At 53.0% G+C, this 22,255-nt stretch overlaps 1 protein-coding gene across 2 annotated transcripts in view; it reads left to right on the top strand.

Moving 5' to 3' along the window:
* Positions 1 to 22,255, top strand: part of PTGFRN (prostaglandin F2 receptor inhibitor) — a 484,819-nt gene that overhangs the window by 37,574 nt on the left and 424,990 nt on the right. The window lies entirely within an intron of this gene.

Here is a 22,255-nt window from a genome sequence, read left to right as displayed (position 1 = left end):
CACCTTCTCTCCTGGGGTTTGCTGTGGCACCAGTCGGTGCATACACGTGGGCTGGCTTGCTCTCACCACACCATGTGGCTTTGATTTGCACCCGCCGCTCAGTAGTGCGTCCATGTGCCCTGTGGTTTGGTCTTGTGTTGGGGAGGCCCTCCTTCTTGTTTCCCTGTCTGCACGTGGCTGTGGTGGTGGGCTCCACACTGCGCGTGTGGTGCAGACTCCAGGCTCCGCCACTAACTGGATCCAGACCCAGGCTTCTGATGTTACACAGACAGGGGGGGGGCGTGGTCTCCGTGATGATGGAATCCTGCTCACAGCGAGGCCTTCGGGGCGAGCACTTTGCTAGTGATTGTGCATAGATGCGTGTCACAGCACATAATGTAACGAGATGTGTATCCGGAGTGAAGCTTCTCTTGTCTTTTAACAAAGGGTTTGTGGTATAGAGGACTTAAAGCTTTCTATAACCAGATCTGGAAAGCTGGGGTGGGCTGGACCCAACTGAGGTAGTTTGTGTTTGTTAGGCCTGGCTTGACTGTGCTTTTGTCTGTGAGAGCTTTGCTATCACCTCTTAAAAATAAACGAAAGGGTCAGAGTATCTCTCGCGTCTCATTCTGTTGGCTACTTTGTGTATTTTCCACCTCCTGTGGCGTCCCTCCATTGAACGGGAGACTTCTCAAAAGTAGTCTGTCGTCCCAAATTACATCATTTTTCTCTAAGACGCATTATATTGAGAAAATATTTGTTTTATAGGTTGCTTGCACTGCAACAGGCCTTTTTAGGTCGAGCCTGGGCAGCGCATATTCTGCGAGGCTTGCTGTTTGAGTATGGATTTCAAGCCCCGCCAGCTGCCCATATTTTTCATTGGCTTGTTTGGTTTGCCATCATAAACGCTGGCTTCTGATTCGTTAATAGGCTTGTTAGTCCCTCCTTAGTGCCGCCATGTCTTCATTTGTAACCTCCCATGAGTACTGGCCCTTTTACTTCTGTTGTTACACGGTATGTCTTATTTAGTCTGTAAGCACTATTTTCTTTAATGAGTTTCTCCTACTGCAGGCACACCATGCTTTCCTGCAACATTCAGCACGTCCTGCGTGCTTTCACTTTGCAAGCAGCTCGGAACAATGGTGGCTGCTTCTTTGAAATGAAATGGGTATCGCATTTACAAGAGTTTCAGCTATTGGCATTGGTTATGTTTTAATTATCAAAACAGATCAATAAAAAGCAAGGTTGGATTGGGATTACAAAAATCGTCCCGGGCACGCTAAAAAAAAAGTTGCCCACATTTGCATATGGCCTTCCGCAAAACACTGCTTTGGCGAAATTTTATTTAAAAAAAAAAAAAAAAAGGGAGGGGTTGGTAAAAAAAAAAATGCACGGATTAGTTTACACTGGTGAAACACACCTGAAAACAAGTGAGCCCACTTCTGCTTAGACCCCTGCCCACTATGCATACATTAATGGGCCGGCCCAGAGAGAGAAAGGGAGTGACACCTCTGCTCGTTGATAAAAGGGAGGTAATGGACGCCCATCTGCCACCAGAAAGGCCACTCGGGTGACCCACTGGGCCGCTGTGGGTATCCGAACAACACAGACACCGGCCAAATCGGCCCCCCAGACTGCTCACGGAAGCAGCCCACAGCTGGAACTGGGCACGGCCCCTCGGGCATTGCCCGAGAGCCCGCGTTACCAATCCGACCCTGAGAAAAGGCATAGTCATTTACAATGCCAATAGCTTAAACTCTCGCAAATGCATTGTAGGAGAGTCGGATCTGCTTCTTATAGTTACCCCCGCTTTTTGCTGATGTTTCACTGTTTTTCAACTTTAGTCTGGCTGGGGCCCTGCTAACCAGGACCCCAGCCTAGCTGCTTCCTCTCTAAATTGATTACCAGTACTTTAGGTACACTCCAGATTGGATTCTGGGGTACCCTTATAAGTCCCTAGTATATGGTATACTCTGTACCCAGGGCATAGGCACCCCAGAGGTCTACCAGGGGCTGCAGCATGTATTATGCCACCCATGGGAAGCCTTCTAAAATGACACAACAGGACTGCTACAGCAGCCTGTGAAAAGTGGTGCATGCACCACTTACAGAGATATAGGTTCACTATATCTCTTCATATCACGGCACATGCAAACCTATCAGTCACCCCTATAACGGGCCTTATCAATCCTGAAGGCAGGGTGCTGGGTTTCATGTGAGAGGGTGCCCATGCATGAGCCTTTATTCCGGGGTTGTTTGTGATGCAGCCAAACCATATACGCTTAATTGCATTTTAACCTCGTGGTAAATGCTAACTTTGGGATGGCTGCATGGAAACATGTCATGTTTGGTGTCAAACACCTTGGAATCATACCCCCACACCAGTAACTGGTGTGGGAGGTATGATTCCACCCTACTAGAGGGAGATCCATGACATAACCGGCATACCCGGTACCAGCTAACAGACCCTGGCATCACAAAATGGATGCTGCCAGCCACTGACACGAGTCTGCCCTCCTGCTGCTGGAGGAAACTGGCAGGGGAGGCCTGGACAATAGGTTTCCTGTCACAGGGAGGTGTGACCACCTCCCAGACAGGCTTTAGTGTATTGGGGCTGGGTGGGTGCACTCCAATAGTGCTTTGGGGTCTGCACTGGGGGCACATTTGGTGTCCCTGTGCATAGTTCAGCTCAAACCATTTGCAGGGGCTACCAGCCCTGCTCTGTCGTGGAACTGGATAAAGGAAATGGGTGTAGCCACCCCTCTTTCCTGACCCTCCCATAGGTGGGTCCCTAGAGTTTGTCCCACCCCTTCCTTGGGTATAAGATAGGATCCCCTGGCTACAGGACTTTAGATTTACCTGGATGAAACTCTGATAGATAATCCTGGAACTTCGACAATCTACAAGGCGCTAGATGACTGAAGAATCTCCCTTGGAGTAAAGGAGTTACTCCCCTGCAAGGCAGGCACCTAAGACGCATCGGACCGGTTTGCATCTCTGAAGCTCCCGACGGACTCCGAAGAATTTACAACACAGGAGGTGGGTTCCCAGAGGCCAACACGAGCTCCCAGCAAAGCGGAGACCCATAGCCCTCGTGGGGACCGTGGAACCGGAACCCCTGGACACCGTGCACATTTTGCAAGTGCATATGCTTCTCGTTGATCTGTGGGGCTGTGCTTTGGGCTACTTATAGTCCGCACCCCTAGCAGTGTCTCCACCGAAGATTACTGGCCTACACTCACGAGTGTCCCGTGGGCTGGTATTGTGTGATTCCTCTCGAGGTCCCTTCGCGATCCCTGGTCTGTCGACTGGTGGGTCTCTGTGAAGGCAATTCAAACTTTAATTGGGCTTATGTGGTTGCTCCAGATGTGCCCTGACTCTCCATTGCTTGGGGAGTTCCCAGGACCTTGCTGGTCTGCACCGAAGCATCTTTTCTCTTCCAGCGTGGGTTGCTGTTGCCAAGGCTTGTTGGGTTCAATCCGAGCACCGACACAGCAGCACTTGACATCCTTCGTGGGACAGCTTGAATCCAGCTCCTGGTTGTCGTCGACACCTCCTGGTCCTCATGGCTGCAGCGTCAAGCTTCACCTCTTCACCTCTTCGCACCTGAAACACCCAACATCGGTGGGCATTAGTCTATCGTGCCCCTGGTAAGTGACCCAGACTCTGTACCCTCTGCTTTCAGGTTCTTTTGATCTTCGTTCCAGGCTTGGATCACCCCGCACACTTATCTTCTTTGCGGCCACAACACTTCGCAGCAGATCGCCATTGACATCAATGACGATTCCCGACACCATTTGACACCTATGCACCCGGCATCCCTGGGTGAGGTAACTTGAGTACTCCGGTGCGCCCGTGGGTGCTGGCCCTAGAACCCCCCAAGTCTAAAGGGGTTTGCTCAAAGTCCTCTCCTAAGTGTCCATAACTTCTAAAATTCCAACTGCGACTTTCCCATAGAATAGTACGGGGCTCGCGCCTGTGTTCTCACACTGCACGCGTCCCCCGTGGGTCTCCTGTGTCACTACCTTGGGTGGTTCCTTGGGGTCCCGGCGATTCTACGTGCTCTAGGCACTGTCTAGTCCAGTCGTGGTACTTGTACCACTTTCTAAGTATATGGTTTGGTCCCCCCTGGGGCCCATTGTATATTGTGCTACTTATTGCTATTTATTGTATTATTGTATATTGTGGACTCTAATCTCATAAAGAGATTAGTAGTGAGTGTTTAGAAATAAATACATATATTTTATATATACCTTGTGTGGTTCTCCTTTCATTTAGTGATTCAAGAGGTTATAATCTGGTAAACCAAGCTGCTTTACACTCCTTCAAGACTTAGCCTGAAGGCTGCTCTCCATAGCTACCACTAGGATAGCTTTCAATAAAGGTTGGCTTTAAACCTATTCACCATAAGGGGTTGTTTGGACTGGTACCAGGTGCCCGCTAGAACTATTGGACAGCATATACCAGGTCAACTTCTCACATGCATGACCTGTTGCATTGCAAATGCTTGTTTAAAATGTTTCAGTGGGCACTCAATTACAAGCCTGACCTATTGTCTTTACCAATGCTTCTTATCTGTTGACTGAAAGCGATGGGCGGTTGCCAATGGTGCGCCCTCCACGGTGACTGTGCCAGCCAGCAAGCGTGAACCGAGGTGTGACCCAGTGGGAGAAAGTATACAGAAGTTTCAGATTTGAGGAGTCCATGCGATGCTTGAGTGGGTAAGGGGTGCGGCTGTGGTCACTCTGTGCCAATCTGGGTTATTTTATGGTACTTGTGGGCGTCTGGTCCTAGAATCCAACGCCCCATCCTAAAACAAGCCCCCTGCCCTTATATCTCTCTCATCCCCAGATTCTTTCCCCCTCCCCCCACGCATCCTTCCCCCCCCCTCCCCCCCGCCCCCCTCTGCTCCTGACAGGCCTGCCTCGTGCTGCTGTCAGCACCTAAAATTGACAATAACCAGGGTCCCCGGATGTGTCCAGACAGGCCAGGTCAGGCGGGTCCTTCTTCTCCGGCTCTTCCCTGGGGACAGAAAGACTCTACCTGTCTGGACAATTGTTACCCGGCCTGCCCGTGGAGACAGACGCTGCCCTTTGACCCCATCCCCTTCCTCTACCCCTCCCTCGTGGCCTGCCGGGGCCTGCAGGCTGTTGGCGCCACTATGCAGCCGCTGGCAGGGACGCGCCGGCCTCTCAGCTCGATTCTCCCGCGCCTTTTCTTTTAGTTTCTGTTGCTCCTTCTCTGGCGAATTTGTGCTAGTTTTTCCTGGTCTATTCGGTTTCCAATCCCTGGTACTTTATTTTGCAGCTTCTCTGATTGTTCCTCATATTCTTTCTTTTCTTGTTTCCTTTGTTTTGCGCCTTGTCTTCCACTGTTTTCTGACCACTTTTACATACCCTGCCCTTGTTTCTCTTGCGCTCTTTCGTGTGGTTTCTCTTCAGCCGGCTCTTATACTTCCACCGTCAGTTTCTTTTCTCAAATCCCTTCTGCTGCTTTGAGTTGAGGGGCTCTCTTGTCTTTCCTGCAGCAGCTAGGGGTTCGTTGTTGGTCTCTGCTGCGCTCTCTTGTAAGTTCTCTGTTTCTTTGGACGCCCGCGCTTTCCTTGCTGCCTGCTCTGCTTCCTGGCTTTGCTTGCTGCCTTCTCTTGTGTCCTGGCTCTGCCTCCCTCAGCTCTGGTCCCTCCTGCCTCCTCTTGTGTCCTTGCTGTGCATCCCTCAGTTGTAGTCCCTCCTCTTGTGTCCTGGTTGTGCATCCCTCAGCTCTGGTCCCTCCTGCCTCCTCTTGTGTCCTTGCTGTGCATCTCTCAGTTGTAGTCCCTCCTCTTGGGTCCTGGTTGTGCATCCCTCAGCTCTGGTCCCTCCTGCCTCCTCTTGTGTCCTGGCTGTGCATCCCTCAGCGTCGGTCCCTCCTGCCTCCTCTTGTGTCCTGGCTGTGCATCCCTCAGCTCTGGTCCCTCTTGTGTCCTGGCTGTGCATCCCTCAGCGTTAGTCCCTCTTGTGTCCTGGCTGTGCATCCCTCAGCGTTGGTCCCTCTTGTGTCCTGGCTGTGCATCCCTCAGCGTTGGTCCCTCTTGTGTCCTGGCTTTGCATCCCTCAGTTCTTGTTCCTCCTGCTTCCTATTGTATCCTGGCTGTGCATCTCTCAGCTCTGGTCCCTCCTGACTCCTCGTGTACTGGCTGTGCATCCCTCAGCTCTGGTCCCTCCTGACTCCTCTTGTGTCCTGGCTGTGCATCCCTCAGTTCTGGCCCTTCCTGCCTTCTCTTGTGTCCTGGCTGTGCATCCCTCAGCTCTGGTCCCTCTTGTGTCCTGGCTGTGCATCCCTCCGTTCTGGCCCTTCCTGCCTCCTCTTGTGTCCTGGCTGTGCATCCCTCAGCTCTGGTCCCTCCTGCCTGCTCTTGTCCTGGCTGTGCATCCCTCCGCTCTGGTCCCTCCTGCCTTCTCTTGTATCCTGGCTGTGTATCCCTCAGCTCTGGTCCCTCCTGCCTCCTCTTGTGTCCTGGCTGTGCATCCCTCAGCTCTGGTCCCTCTTGCCTTTTCTTGTGTCCTGGCTGTGCATCCCTCAGCTCTGGTCCCTCCTGCCTCCTCTTGTGTCCTTGCTGTGCATCCCTCAGTTGTAGTCCCTCCTCTTGTGTCCTGGCTCTGCATCCCTCAGCTCTGGTCCCTCCTGCCTCCTCTTGTGTCCTGGCTGGGCATCCCTCAGCGTCGGTCCCTCCTGCCTCCTCTTGTGTCCTGGCTGTGCATCCCTCAGCTCTGGTCCCTCTTGTGTCCTGGCTGTGCATCCCTCAGCGTTAGTCCCTCTTGTGTCCTGGCTGTGCATCCCTCAGCGTTGGTCCCTCTTGTGTCCTGGCTGTGCATCCCTCAGCGTTGGTCCCTCTTGTGTCCTGGCTTTGCATCCCTCAGTTCTTGTTCCTCCTGCTTCCTATTGTATCCTGGCTGTGCATCTCTCAGCTCTGGTCCCTCCTGACTCCTCGTGTACTGGCTGTGCATCCCTCAGCTCTGGTCCCTCCTGACTCCTCTTGTGTCCTGGCTGTGCATCCCTCAGTTCTGGCCCTTCCTGCCTTCTCTTGTGTCCTGGCTGTGCATCCCTCAGCTCTGGTCCCTCTTGTGTCCTGGCTGTGCATCCCTCCGTTCTGGCCCTTCCTGCCTCCTCTTGTGTCCTGGCTGTGCATCCCTCAGCTCTGGTCCCTCCTGCCTGCTCTTGTCCTGGCTGTGCATCCCTCAGCTCTGGTCCCTCCTGCCTTCTCTTGTATCCTGGCTGTGTATCCCTCAGCTCTGGTCCCTCCTGCCTCCTCTTGTGTCCTGGCTGTGCACCCCTCAGCTCTGGTCCCTCTTGCCTTTTCTTGTGTCCTGGCTGTGCATCCCTCAGCTCTGGTCCCTCTTGTATCCTGGCTGTGCATCCCTCATTTCTGGTCCCTCTTGTATCCTGGCTGTGCATCCCTCAGCTATGGTCCCTCCTGCCTCCTCTTGTGTCCTGGCTGTGCATCCCTCAGCTCTGGTCCCTCCTGCCTTTTCTTGTGTCCTGGATGTGCATCCCTCAGCTCTGGTCCCTCCTGCCTCCTCTTGTGTCCTGGCTGTGCATCCCTCAGCTCTGGTCCCTCCTGCCTTCTCTTGTATCCTGGCTGTGCATCCCTCAGCTCTGGTCCCTCCTGCCTCTTCTTGTGTCCTGGCTCTCCATCCCTCAGCTCTGGTCCCTCTTGTGTCCTGGCTGTGCATCCCTCAGCTCTGGTCCCTCCTGCCTCCTCTTGTGTCCTGGCTGTGCATCCCTCAGTTCTGGCCCTTCCTTCCTGCCTGCTCTTGTGTCCTGGCTGTGCATCCCTCAGTTCTGGCCCCTCCTGCCTCCTCTTGTGTCCTGGTTGTGCATCCCCCAGCTCTTGTTCGCCTGCCTCCTCTTGTGTCCTGGCTGTGCATCCCTCAGCTCTGGTCCCTCTTGCCTTTTCTTGTGTCCTGGCTGTGCATACCTCAGCTCTGGTCCCTCTTGTATCCTGGCTGTGCATCCCTCAGCTCTGGTCCCTCTTGTATCCTGGCTGTGCATCCCTCAGCTCTGGTCCCTCCTGCCTCCTCTTGTGTCCTGGCTGTGCATCCCTCAGCTCTGGTCCCTCCTGCCTTTTCTTGTGTCCTGGCTGTGCATCCCTCAGCTCTGGTCCCTCCTGCCTCCTCTTGTGTCCTGGCTGTGCATTCCTCAGCTCTGGTCCCTCCTACCTTCTCTTGTATCCTGGCTGTGCATCCCTCAGCTCTGGTCCCTCCTGCCTCTCCTTGTGTCCTGGCTCTCCATCCCTCAGCTCTGGTCCCTCTTGTGTCCTGGCTGTGCATCCCTCAGCGTTGGTCCCTCCTGCCTCCTCTTGTGTCCTGGCTGTGCATCCCTCAGTTCTGGCCCTTCCTTCCTGCCTGCTCTTGTGTCCTGGCTGTGCATCCCTCAGTTCTGGCCCCTCCTGCCTCCTCTTGTGTCCTGGCTGTGCATCCCTCAGCTCTGGTCTCTCCTGCCTCCTCTTGTGTCCTGGCTGTGCATCCCTCAGCTCTGGTCCCTCCTACCTTCTCTTGTATCCTGGCTGTGCATCCCTCAGCTCTGGTCCCTCCTGCCTCTTCTTGTGTCCTGGCTCTCCATCCCTCAGCTCTGGTCCCTCTTGTGTCCTGGCTGTGCATCCCTCAGCTCTGGTCCCTCCTGCCTCCTCTTGTGTCCTGGCTGTGCATCCCTCAGTTCTGGCCCTTCCTTCCTGCCTGCTCTTGTGTCCTGGCTGTGCATCCCTCAGTTCTGGCCCCTCCTGCCTCCTCTTGTGTCCTGGTTGTGCATCCCCCAGCTCTTGTTCGCCTGCCTCCTCTTGTGTCCTGGCTGTGCATCCCTCAGCTCTGGTCCCTCTTGCCTTTTCTTGTGTCCTGGTTGTGCATCCCTCAGCTCTGGTCCCTCCTGCATTCTCTTGTGTCCTGGCTGTGCATCCCTCAGTTCTGGCCCTTCCTGCCTGCTCTTGAGTTCTGGCTGTGCATCCCTCAGCTCTGGTCCCTTCTGACTCCTCTTGTGTCCTGGCAGTGCATCCCTCAGCTCTGGTCCCTCCTGCATTCTCTTGTGTCCTGGCTGTGCATCCCTCAGTTCTGGTCCTTCCTTCCTGCCTGCTCTTGTGTCCTGGCTGTGCATCCCTCAGTTCTGGCCCTTCCTGTCTGCTCGTGTGTCCTGGCTGTGCATCTCTCAGCTCTGGTCCCTCCTACCTTCTCTTGTATCCTGGCTGTGCATCCCTCAGCTCTGGTCCCTCCTGACTCCTCTTGTATCCTGGCTGTGCATCCCTCGGCTCTGGTCCCTCTTGTGTCCGGGCTGTGCATCCCTCAGCTCTGGTCCCTCTTGTATCCTGGCTGTGCATCCCTCAGCGTTGGTCCCTCCTGCCTCCTCTTGTGTCCTGGCTGTGCATCCCTCAGCTCTGGTCCCTCCTGCCTCCTCTTGCGTCCTGTCGGTGCATCCCTCAGTTCTGGTCCCTCCTCTTGTGTCCTGGCTGTGCATTCCTCAGCTCTGGTCCCTCCTGCCTCCTCTTGTGTCCTGGCTGTGCATCCCTCAGTTCTGGCCCCTCCTGCCTCCTCTTGTGTCCTGGCTCTGCATCCCTCAGCTCTGGTCCCTCCTGCATTCTCTTGTGGCCTGGCTGTGCATCCCTCAGTTGTAGTCCCTCCTCTTGTGTCCTGGCTGTGCATCCCTCAGTTCTGGGCCCTCCTCTTGTGTCCTGGCTGTGCATCCCTCAGCTCTGGTCCCTCCTGCCTCCTCTTGTGTCCTGGCTGTGCATCCCTCAGCTCTGGTCCCTCTTGTGTCCTGGCTGTGCATCCCTCAGTTCTGGTCCCTCCTGCCTCCTCTTGTGTCCTGGCTGTGCATCCCTCAGCTCTGGTCCCTCCTGCCTCCTCTTGTGACCTGGCTGTGCATTCCTGTTATGGTCCCTCCTGCCTCCTCTTGTGTCCTGGCTGTGCATCCCTCAGCTCTGGTCCCTCCTGCCTCCTCTTGCGTCCTGTCGGTGCATCCCTCAGTTCTGGTCCCTCCTCTTGTGTCCTGGCTGTGCATTCCTCAGCTCTGGTCCCTCCTGCCTCCTCTTGTGTCCTGGCTGTGCATCCCTCAGTTCTGGCCCCTCCTGCCTCCTCTTGTGTCCTGGCTCTGCATCCCTCAGCTCTGGTCCCTCCTGCATTCTCTTGTGGCCTGGCTGTGCATCCCTCAGTTGTAGTCCCTCCTCTTGTGTCCTGGCTGTGCATCCCTCAGTTCTGGGCCCTCCTCTTGTGTCCTGGCTGTGCATCCCTCAGCTCTGGTCCCTCCTGCCTCCTCTTGTGTCCTGGCTGTGCATCCCTCAGCTCTGGTCCCTCTTGTGTCCTGGCTGTGCATCCCTCAGTTCTGGTCCCTCCTGCCTCCTCTTGTGTCCTGGCTGTGCATCCCTCAGCTCTGGTCCCTCCTGCCTCCTCTTGTGACCTGGCTGTGCATTCCTGTTATGGTCCCTCCTGCCTCCTCTTGTGTCCTGGCTGTTCATCCCTCAGCTCTGGTCCCTCCTGCCTTCTCTTGTGTCCTGGCTGTGCATCCCTCAGCGTCGGTCCCTCCTGCCTCCTCTTGTGTCCTGGCTGTGCATCCCTCAGTGCTGGTGCCTCTGCTGGTTTCTGTTTCTTGGGATGCCCTCCTTTGCTCGCTGCCTGCTCTGGGCCAGAAGGGGTCCCAGGGAAGCCTTCGGAAGAGCGCTGAGGGAGGACGGTTCTTGGGGTTTCCCTGTGCTTGTTCTGCCTCCCCTTGTGGCCTGGCTGTACGTCCCTCCGTTCTGCTCACTCTCCTGGTTCCCTGTTGGCCCCTGGCCGCCGAGGCTGCACTTCCGCCGGCCCTGCCAAGGGCCGCTCGGGCTTCTCTTGTGATTAGACGCACGGGCCCTGCCAAGGGCCGCTCGGGCTTCTCTTGTCATTAGACGCACGGGCGGTGCCAAGGGCCGCTCGGGCTTCTCTCGTCATTAGACGCACGGGCGGCCCCGCTCTCTTTTCCTGCCAATGCTTTGTTTTTAAATCTCTTTTCTCTCGAGGCGGGGGGCGGAGGGGGCCCGCAGCGCAACCTTTCACTTTCAAAACAACGGCTCATTTCACGAGCAGAAAAAGCGTGTTCTTTAAGTGTGCAAAGCGTTGCATGAACGTCTGAATGGAATTAATGGCCAATGTTTGTCCCTTGCTGCTTGGGGCGGGGTCTGGACAAGAGACACAGGAAGGATGCGAGTGGAGAGACTGAGAAAGGACACACCGGGGCGGATACATGATACAGGTACAGGGCAGGGCTTAATTTGTTTTAAAAATAAAAGTGCCCGGGCTCTCCTCAAGAGGCCACTGCAGCTTGCACCCCCATTGCCCCCACTGGCGCTGCCATGACGGCAGCATCCCTACTAGCCGTCACCCTCACACAAGTGTGACAATCCAGACTTTAAATATACATTAAAATGACTAATGCATCCCGCCCAAGCTATTGGTATAGCTTTGGGTGGCAGGTATTAGTGGGTTTAATTTATAAGTAATGATTAAACACCACCTGCTGTGCTCCTCGAAAAATAAGGCAAACACCACGTGGCAGGCTAACATAAGAGCTGATGTTGACAATCAAGTGCCAGTGCCGAGCACTGGAAACCACCGGCTCAAATTAAGCTCTAGTACAGGGTCGGGTTGTAGTGACTTGCAGCATTTATACAGCGCTTACTACCCAAAGTGGAGTGTTGAAGCGCATGGAAATGAGACACGGGATTTAGAAAGGGGACATAAGTGATAAAAAAAATTAAAAAAAAAAAAAAAAAACAGGGACTGAGGACACAGAAAAGCCTCATGCAGAGGGTTTGGGACTGAAGAGGCCACCATAGAAGAGCAGGTGTGAGGGTTTGGAAAGGACACGTGTGCAAGGACTGAGAAAGGAAACGGATATAGGAGGTGGATAATGGGGAGCTACAGAAGCGGGGGTGAGAGAAAGACGGGGCGACCAGATGAGGCAGAAAAATCAAAGACTAGCACTTGTGGGCAGAACATATATATACAAGGGGAGGGCGATGGGGGCTAAGCGCACAGAAAAGAGACTCTCGGGCAGAAGGCGCATAATGGACATGGCCTGTCCGAGGGCCATATTTGCAAGGCCCATGGCTGCTGTTAACACCATAGGGTTAGCAGCCGGAAAAGAACATTTTAACAGTGCGCAAAAAACTCTCTTATGAGTGAAAATTAATTCTGACTAATTAAAATACTTTTTACTCCCGTTGCAAATAGGAGCGGGTGTGGAAGGGACGTCTCCCTCTGTTTGCGTTATTGAGAGGTATGTTTTGAAAAACGTGCTAAAAAAAACCAAATAAAAAAAAGCACACCTGCTTCTTGAGTTGACACTGCTGTTTCTAAAACGGTTTTCAATGTGGGACTGTTAATGTATGGGACAGAGGCAGGCTGTCTGTCCCTCGAAGGCCGCCGTCTGTCTCTGTGTTCTCGGCCAGTCATTGGGTGTTCAGGGAAGAGGCTGCAGGTGACCTGCCTCATTAATATTCATTATACCGGTTGTTTTGCAACTCCCAGCAAATGGACAGTTTGCGATGCGGTCTATTAGCACAGAGGTAGAACTGCACATTGGACCCACCTTCACACGCCGGTAGGTGTGCATGTAAATGACGTATGCTGGGAGGAGGGCGAGCTCATCTGGCCCTGGAATTATACCGTGGCCTTTACAGAGCCGACAACGCCTCACTTGTTTCTGTCTCTGTTACAGTTCCTGTGTGAGCTCCACTTTCAAATTGTGCGGTTAATGCATCTGTAAACAAGTTAGGATAATCCGCATGGAAATGTACATAGAGACACGGAGAACGAAAACCAAACACCAGTGCAAACCTTTTCATGAATGTAAACCTGATCAAGGCTCGCCTGTTAGTCTCAGCTTTACACGCTGTGTTTGAAGCTCAAGCAGTCTGAATCAGAACTTGTGAACCCTGCACCGCAGCACGGAATCCGTGCACCCACGGAGAGTGACTGCACCGCAGCACGGGATCCGTGCTCCCACGGAATCCGTGCTCCCACTGTGAGTCACTGCACCGCAGCACGGAACCCAAGCACCCACAGAGAGTAACTGCACCGCAGCACGGAATCCGTGCTCCCACGGAGAGTGACTGCACCGCAGCACGAAATCCGTGCTCCCACGGAGAGTGACTGCACCGCAGCACGGAACCCGTGCACCCACGGAGAGTGACTGCACCGCAGCACGGAACCCGTGCACCCACGGAGAGTGACTGCACCGCAGCACGGAACCCGTGCACCCACGGAGAGTGACTGCACCGCAGCACGGAACCCGTGCACCCACGGAGAGTGACTGCACCGCAGCACGGAATCCGTGCACCCACGGAGAGTGACTGCATCGCAGCACGACTGCATCGCAGCACGGAATCCTTGCACCCACGGAGAGTGACTGCATCGCAGCACGGAACCCGTGCACCCACGGAGAGTGACTGCATCGCAGCACGGAACCCGTGCACCCACGGAGAGTGACTGCACCGCAGCACGGAACCCGTGCACCCACGGAGAGTAACTGCATCGCAGTACGGAATCCGTGCACCCACGGAGAGTGACAGCACCGCAGCACGGAATCCGTGCACCCACGGAGAGTGACAGCACCGCAGCACGGAATCCGTGCACCCGCGGAGAGTGACAGCACCGCAGCACGGAATCCGTGCTCCCACGGAGAGTGACTGCACTGCAGCACGGAATCCGTGCTCCCACGGAGAGTAACTGCACCGCAGCACGAAACCCGTGCTCCCACGGAGAGTGACTGCACCGCAGCACGGAATCCGTGCTCCCACGGAGAGTGACTGCACCGCAGCACGGAACCCGTGCAGCCACGGAGAGTGACTGCACCGCAGCACGGAACCTGTGCACCCACGGAGAGTAGCTGCACCGCAGCACGGAATCCGTGCACCCACGGAGAGTGACTGCACTGCAGCACGGAATCCTTGCTTGCTCCCATGGAGAATGACTGCGCCGCAGCACGGAATCTGTGCACCCACTGAGAGTGACTGCTCCGCAGCACAGGATCCTTGCACCCACGAAGAGTGACTGCCCCGCAGCATGGAATCCGTGCACCCACGGAGAGTGACTGCCCCGCAGCACAGATTCCTTGAACCCAAGGAGAGGGACTGCGTCGCAGCACAGGATCCTTGCACCCACTGAAAGTGACTGCTCCGCGGCACAGGATCCTTGCACCCACAGAGAGTGACTGCACCGCAGCACGGAATCTGTTCACCCACGGAGAGTGACTGCCTCGCAGCACAGAGTCCTTGCACCCACAGAGAGTGACTGCACTGCAGCACGGAATCTGTGCACCCACGGAGAGTGACTGCCTCGCAGCACAGAGTCCTTGCACCCACAGAGAGTGACTGCACCGCAGCACGGAATCCGTGCTCCCACGGAGAGTGACTGCCTCGCAGCACAGAGTCCTTGCACCCACGGAGAGTGACTGCACTGCAGCACGGAGGCGGATCGTCGGTGTCTGGTCGGTCGGCGGATGGTCATGCATTTGTTGATATGTGCTGGTGCTTCCTCGTGCAGGGCTTTGTATGGAAGGCTCAACATCTTGAACTGGCCTCTCTTCTGGATCTGGAGCCAGTGTAGCTTCTTGGGATGATGGGGACCCGTCGAGGAGGAGTCTTTCATGCGCGGACCTGTGTTCCTTCAGACTGAACATTTTGGGGTGACCCAACCCACCTTCAGCCCTACAGACCGGCCCTACCCGGCTCCGTGCCCCCCTGCTGAGCGCCTCTTACCCTGCTGCGGCCACGAGCCAGTGCTCGGCCATGAGCGGCTTCTGATTGGCCCCTCTGCGCGCACCCCGCGTTCCCTCGGTGTTGTATATTCTGACCCTCCCTCACAGCATCAGCTCTTCAACAGAGCGGTTTCACTCGGGGTGGTAGGCATTAAGTGCTACGTTCAGCAGTGTGTGCGCTTTCGCCTCGCAGAGTCAGCGGCTGCGTTAACAAGTAGGGCACGGACGTTACCAATAGCTACCAGCGGGCAGTGCATAGCAATACTTTAATTTCTTTCCAAATTAAATATTGAAGACTAAAGGATGCATGGGTGAAAACAGTGTAGCGCCAGCAGAAGGGGGGAGTGGAGTGGGGAAGTGAGATCGCAGATGGCATGTGGAGCAAGGCCTTACCCTGGTATATGATATAGTTAATCTCTGGCTGTAGTTACCACATCTTTTAATTATGGGTATACCTGGCTGCACACTTGCAGTCCCCCGAACAAGAGCCCAGCTGCTCCCCTGCACCTCCCAGGTTCCAAGGATGCTCTAGTCCTACAGTTATCTGAATCCTCCCATCACCAAGAGGAGAGGACCCGCGCTATCTTGTCCCTCCATGTGAAAGATGCAGCCATTACACCTCTACTCCCTCTTAGGGGAGGCGAGGCGGCCGCTACCCGCTGCTGATTGGCCTTGGTATTAACCAATCATCGAATGAGATCACCCTATTGGCCCACAGCCCGGGCCTGAGGTGTGTCACTGTGACGTCAGCGCTGGTGGCCATCCAAGGCTTGTGCCGCACGTGACCCGCTCCTCGCGGTCTTCCCTCTCAGCATGAGGGTATCAATGCAGGCCTGGGCGTGGTACTGTCCAGTGTGGATGAAATTCAGAGCCACAGCCTACCGAGGGAAGCGCAATTCAATAGGTATTTCTAATTTAATGTACACTTGGTTCTGGGTGCTGCCAGGAAGTCGCCTAAAATGACCCACTTCTTTGGAATTTTGCAAATCCATTCCATGGGCTGCCCTTTTCAGCTTTTATGACGTCATATTGAGCTCAGCCCTAGATGTGACAGAGCTACGAAGCCCGCTTACACTAGGAAAGCTGCACTGACGGCAACCTAAAATATGAAAAGTGTTAACACATTCTGTACATCAGGAGAATGTCACACCACAGAAGGCTTCCAGATACTGAGGCTGAGTGAAGATAAAGATGGATGACTCCTCGCCCACCTCTGGTCACCATCGATAACTAGAGTTTAAAGGAAACCAGCATTGGCATAGCCAATAGGTCTCGCTTTTGGGACCTTATAAGTATTTAGTTATGCAGCACAATATACTTTGTGCAACAACATCAACTGTTGCATGGCTAAGCCCTTATAAGGTCCCAAAGGCGAGACCTATTGGCTATGCCAATGCTTGTTTGTACAGCAGAGTGGTCCAGCACTGTTGGGCCTTTAACATTTTTTTTTTGTTTTATTAAATGAGATACGGTGGTGGGTGACAGAAAGTGATGGGTAGGGTAGTGAAGAGAGCAGAGACTGGATTGGTATTCCCACTGTATACTGTTTTTGCTGAGATGCCAACTGTTGGCGTTTTGTGGGAGCAGAGGATTTCCAGATGGTGCTCAGCGGGAGTGCTGGCTCCACATTTGTGGCTGCTGCTGACGCGAGCCAAAACTAAAGAAAGGTGCGCTGCCAGTATTATTAAAGTTAAAGCGGTGTTATAAGCGGCATCTCGTGAACCAAGCTACACAGAACAAAAGCAAGGTGCGTGGCGATAATAAAGTTAAAGCGCTGTGCTGCCAAAAATTCTATTTTATTTAAATAAAGGTTGAGTTGGGCGCACCGCACAAATGAGACCAAATGCCCTGCCGTCATGTTAAAGATGAAGCACAGTGTGCCGCGATGTTCAAATAAAACAGATTGTTTTAATCCAGGCACTCTCACTAAGCAGCGTATGCTAAGGAGGAAGTGTGTAGCTGTCGTCCTGCTGCTATAAGCGGCATCTCCTGACGCGAGCTGTGCAGAATCAAAGAAAGGCGTTGCCACTATTATTGAAGTTAAAGCAGTGCTGTAAGTCGCATCCCTTGAAGTGACACATGCAGAACAAAAAGGTGCACGGCTCCCATTATTAAAGTGGAAGCATGTCAAAGCCTACTGCTAAAAAAACAAGCATTGGCCGCGCGGCAGTAAAAGTAACGTCGCGCGGCCGTGAAACCGAAAGTGATCGTGATCACTCTGAAAGCGAAAGTGATCGCGATGACGCGCTAAAGCATGCTAGGCATGCGCGCGCAGCAGCGCGCGTGACAGTAAGCTGGTGACCGCTTTGGTAGCACTTTCAAAAGCAGCTACTAAATGTCACGGCCAGACCAGCGCATGCGCTGGATCAGGCGAGACCTAAAAAGTGAAGTGTAGCTCCATATCCTCTGAAAAAGTTAGTCAGTAAATTGGCAGGTGTGCTACAGGCTTGCCCCTCATTTACTATCAGTATTTGGCCATAAGCCCGAAATTACCAAAAGTGGATAGGGTTAATGTCTGTAAGCGTGGCGGTAATGTTGCGGCTCCTTCTTCCAACATAACTAAGGGCCTTCACCACATTGGCACAGATACGCTACTCTGGTTGTCGGAGACTACAGATAGGCTAACAGACGAGTGTCCACTCACTGGTAATGCATGCTACATGCACTGCATCAATGAAGCACTGGAGCTCTTACAACAATTGTACTCTCCTGTTGCTACTTTTTGTCACACTAGTACTTTGTAACAATTTTAGGTGTAAAGTGAATTCTTGGTTGGTGTGTATAATGCTTTAAACTGTCACAAAAGGTAGACAGCAGAGTACACCTCACTAAACAGTACTTTGCAGAAGCGCTACCTACCTGCTATAATCCTAGATTTGGTGAGTGTAACGGCTGTCGAGACACCACTCAAGAGCACACAAGTATTGTGTTGTTATACAGGCCTGTGCAAGACAGGATACAGCAGGATTGAACTTGGAGAGCTTGTGGTGTGTCCAGGAGTGTAGTAGCCAGGATACAGCAGCTGTAGGAGTATAGACCTCTTGTGATGTGTAGTATCCAGGATACAGCAGGTGTAGGAGTATAGACCTCTTGTGATGTGTAGTATCCAGGATACAGTAGGTGTAGGAGTATAGACCTCTTGTGATGTGTAGTATCCAGGATACAACAGGTGTAGGAGTATAGACCTCTTGTGATGTGTACTATCCAGGGTACAGCAGGTGTAGGAGTATAGACCTCTTGTGATGTGTAGTATCCAGGATACAGCAGGTGTAGGAGTATAGACATCTTGTGACGTGTACTATCCAGGATACTTCAGGTGTAGGAGTATAGACATCTTGTGACGTGTACTATCCAGGATACAGCAGGTGTAGGCGTATGGACATCTTGTGTTGTGTAGTATCCATAATACAGCAGGTGTAGGAGTAAAGACCTCTTGTGATGTGTAGTATTCAGGATACGGCAGGTGTAGGGGTATAGACATCTTATGATGTATAGTATCCAGGATACGGCAGGTGTGGGAGTATAGACATCTTGTGTTGTGTAGTATCCAGGATCCAACAGGTGTAGGAGTATTGACCTCTTGGACGTATACTATCCAGGATCCAACAGGTGTAGGAGTATAGACCTCTTGTGATGTGTAGTATCCAGGATACAGCAGGTGTGGGAGTATAGAGATCTTGTGTTGTGTAGTATCCAGGATACAGCAGGTGTAGCAGTATAGACATCTTGTGACGTGTACTATCCAGGATACAGCAGGTGTAGGAGTATAGACCTCTTGTGATGTGTAGTATCCAGGATACAACAGGTGTAGGCGTATGGACATCTTGTGTTGTGTAGTATCCATAATACAGCAGGTGTAGGAGTAAAGACCTCTTGTGATGTGCAGTATCCAGGACACAGCAGGTGTAGGAGTATAGACGTGTTGTGTAGTATCCAGGATACAGCAGGTGTAGGAGTATAGACATCTTGTGTTGTGGAGTATCCAGGATACAGCAGGTGTAGGAGTATAGACCTCTTGTGACGTGTACTATCCAGGATACAGCAGGTGTAGGAGTATAGACCTCTTGTGTTGTGTAGTATCCAGGATACGGCAGGTGTAGGGGTATAGACATCTTATGATGTATAGTATCCAGGATACGGCAGGTGTGGGAGTATAGACATCTTGTGTTGTGTAGTATCCAGGATCCAACAGGTGTAGGAGTATTGACCTCTTGGACGTATACTATCCAGGATACTTCAGGTGTAGGAGTATAGACATCTTGTGTTGTGTAGTATCCAGGATACAGCAGGTGTAGGAGTATAGACATCTTGTGTTGTGTACTATCCAGGATACAGCAGGTGTAGGAGTATAGACCTCTTGTGATGTGTAGTATCCAGGATACAGCAGGTGTAGGAGTATAGACATCTTGTGAAGTGTAGTATCCAGGTTACAGCAGGTGTAGGAGTATAGACACCTTGTGACGTTTACTATCCAGGATACTTCAGGTGTAGGAGCTGAGAGCACAGGCGGCTTGCGGTGTTCAGGTTTTGCACCATCGCGGATCCAGCACGTGGCTGATGTAGTGTCTCCAGCACGTGGCTGGTGTAGTGGCTCCCGCACAGATGGACTGTGTTGTGCCCTGGTGTGATGTGTGATCCTGTCTAAACTCCACAGGCGGCTCTCTCTGTTCCGCAGCATTTTGAATTATGACGCCATCTGTGCTGGAGTCTCCTCACAAGTGGCTCGAGGCGGAGCAGGTTTTTCCATTTAAAAGCTGTGTTTTTTTTTTTTTTTTTTTGCTGTTATGAATTGCTGCACATTTAATTACAAGGCAGCCCTGGAGCACGTCCTGATAAGGCGCGCTTCTATCATTGTTACAGTTCTGTTAGACCTGCATTGTACGCGTTGTCACGTTGTAGGATAATGCGCTGGCGGCTGCTCTCAGCGCTATAGTCAGCTGCGATCTGGGTATTTTACGCCCTTGAGAAATTAAAGGCTACCATCCTGCTCCCCCCCCCCCCCCCTTCCTTTTTTTTTTTTTTTTTTAAAGAATTTCCCATTTGTCCTTGTTTTTTCTCCAGGGACTCGAATCCTTAATGTGAGTTGACTAATGTATCCTCGTTTTAGGTCTTGTGTGCGCATGCACTGAAAGCGCTCTCTTGCCTGCGTGAGATAATGCATACAACAAGTAGCTTTGAGGCTGCCAGTTGCCTACCATTCGTTGGTTTCACTGTCAGTCGTATTTGCTGCCTTTTAATTGGCCAGCGTGTACTGGCTTCACTTCCTCTTCTTTCGGCTGGAGCAGCCAGCCAGCCGGAGACTAAGACCAGCCCTGGCACAAAATATTCAAACCAGCCACACACTTAGGAGGCTGTGACTACACTGGGCCACTGGGGCACGGTTAGGTCTGGCAGCCCATCCTGTGCTGAGTGTGGCCCGCTAGCCTGCAACCTACTGCAGAAATGCCTCAGTAGTCAGTCCTGCACTGATTGTAACCCTGGCCCTAAACTAGACTCCCCTGTGGCGCCCCCTGGGGCAGATGGAAACTAAGGTTCTGAGGTCTCAAACTCCCCTGTATCCCCAGTGGGGCCCACTGTGAGACCTCAGAATGTTAGTTTCTATCTGCCACACTGGGTCCCCCTGGGGATACAGGGGTGTTTGAGACCTCAGAATGTTAGTTTCCATCTGTCAAACACCCCTGTATCCCCAGGGGGACCCACTGTGGCAGATGGAAAGTAACATTCTGAGGTCTCAAACTCCCCTGTATCCCCAGTGGGCTCACTGTGCCGGATTGAAACCTTTATAGTCTGACTTCATTAGTTTGACTCCCTTGAGTGGGATGTGTGCTAGTGATCAACCGAACACGCCCCCCTGGGTGGCTAGGTGCCCTCTCCTTCCTCTGGTGCCTGGAGTCGGGTTCAGCTAAATACATTTATTTATTCATTTATTTTTGGGGAGTTTTATATAGCGCGAACGTGAACCGAAGGTGTCTGGAATCAGAGCGCTTTACATGAGCACCAGCTGCGTTACATAAGGACACATTAATTTTTGTTAGGCAGAGGGAGATTAAGTGATTTGCCCAGAATCACAGGATGCTGAGCGTCGTTGGTGAGACTCTAACCCAGTTGCCCAGATTTGAGGTCGACCGCCCTAGCCGTTAGGCTACATCCTCTACCTTATTTGGGTGAGTGGAGTCAATCTTATAAAGCGCGGCAAATCACCTGTAATGGTCTCTGGGCACTGGAGTTTCTAGCTGCTTTATGGTGCTCTGTTCATGTGAACAGCCGGGTCTCAAGTCCTTTCCTGAATTCCCAGATCGATGCGGCGGTCCTAAGGTGCAGGGGGCGGTCATTCCAAGCTTTGACCGCCAGGCATGAGAAGGAGCGCCCGCCGCTGTTTTGTTGGTGGATCCGGGGGGGGCGGTCTGTGAGGCAGAGGGAGGCAGGTCATAGGTGTCTAGTCTGTTGGTGGAAGGTCATGCCTTTGATGTATGGTGGTCCCCCATTGTGCAGGGGTTTGTATGAGGGGGTCAGCATCGTGAACTGGCATCTCTTTAGGATCGAGAGCCAATGTAGCTCTTCTTGAAGTGCGGGTCATGTGGGTTCCTCTGGGGAGGCCTAGGGAGAGTCTTGCCACTGAGTTTTGTATGGTCTGTAGTCTCTTTAGGAGGCGTGCGGTGATTCCTACGTAGGGTGTGTTTCTGTAGTGGAGTGGACTTCACGGTTTGACTAAAGTTGCGGAGTTGCCTTGGCCATGGACTAGAGTTATGAGAGGGCGGAGAGACTGAAGCATGTTTGTTGCAATTCCTGTGTGACCCTTCGAACCATTGATTGGCACCCTGCCCTCGGAAGCTTGGCAGGCTCTGGAGAACCCCCCAAAATTCACAGGTCCCCGAGGCTACCGCCCACACTATTAAGGCGGAGTATTCGCTCTATGGTGTGGGCATTGGCTTGAAATGTGGTGTCCTGGTCGATATATTGGTAAATATGTGGTGAATTGCGTAAAGTGGTATGAACTGTGTTTTAATTCTCCAGAAAGCTCTGGGATGCCTCCTGCATTGCCCCGCACCTGAAGGCCTATGATGGCCCGCAGGCTTACAGCACTGACTGCGTCCTTGGCACTTAATAAATTGCTTTACCTGCCACATGGCCTTAATGAGAATTAGTTATTGTAATAATGAAGTGTTGTCTGTACATCAATCAATCAGAAGTTTGTTAAGCACAGCTACTCACCAGTAAGGGTCTCAAGGCGCTAGGGGTAGGGAGGGTGCAGGATCTATTCCATCAAGGAGGGGGTCTGTCGAAGAGCCAGGTTATAAGGTTTCTTGCGAAGATGGGGAGCCATGTCTGTCTGAGGTGGAGCGGAAGGGAGTTCCAGGCTTTGGCCGTGAGGAAGGAGGAGGGGCGGCCTCCCGATCTGGTCTTTCTGGTGTGGGGACCATGGGGTGCGTGGAATTTGAGTCGGCTGTTAAGGTATGCTGGTCTGGTGCCGTGGAGGACCTTATGTGAGTATCTTGAAGGTAATTCTCGCCTCGACGGGGAGCCA

Source organism: Triturus cristatus, chromosome 8 (assembly GCF_964204655.1).
Source record: "Triturus cristatus chromosome 8, aTriCri1.1, whole genome shotgun sequence".
Lineage (NCBI taxonomy): Eukaryota > Metazoa > Chordata > Amphibia > Caudata > Salamandridae > Triturus > Triturus cristatus.
This window is presented reverse-complemented; position numbering and strand designations above follow the sequence as displayed.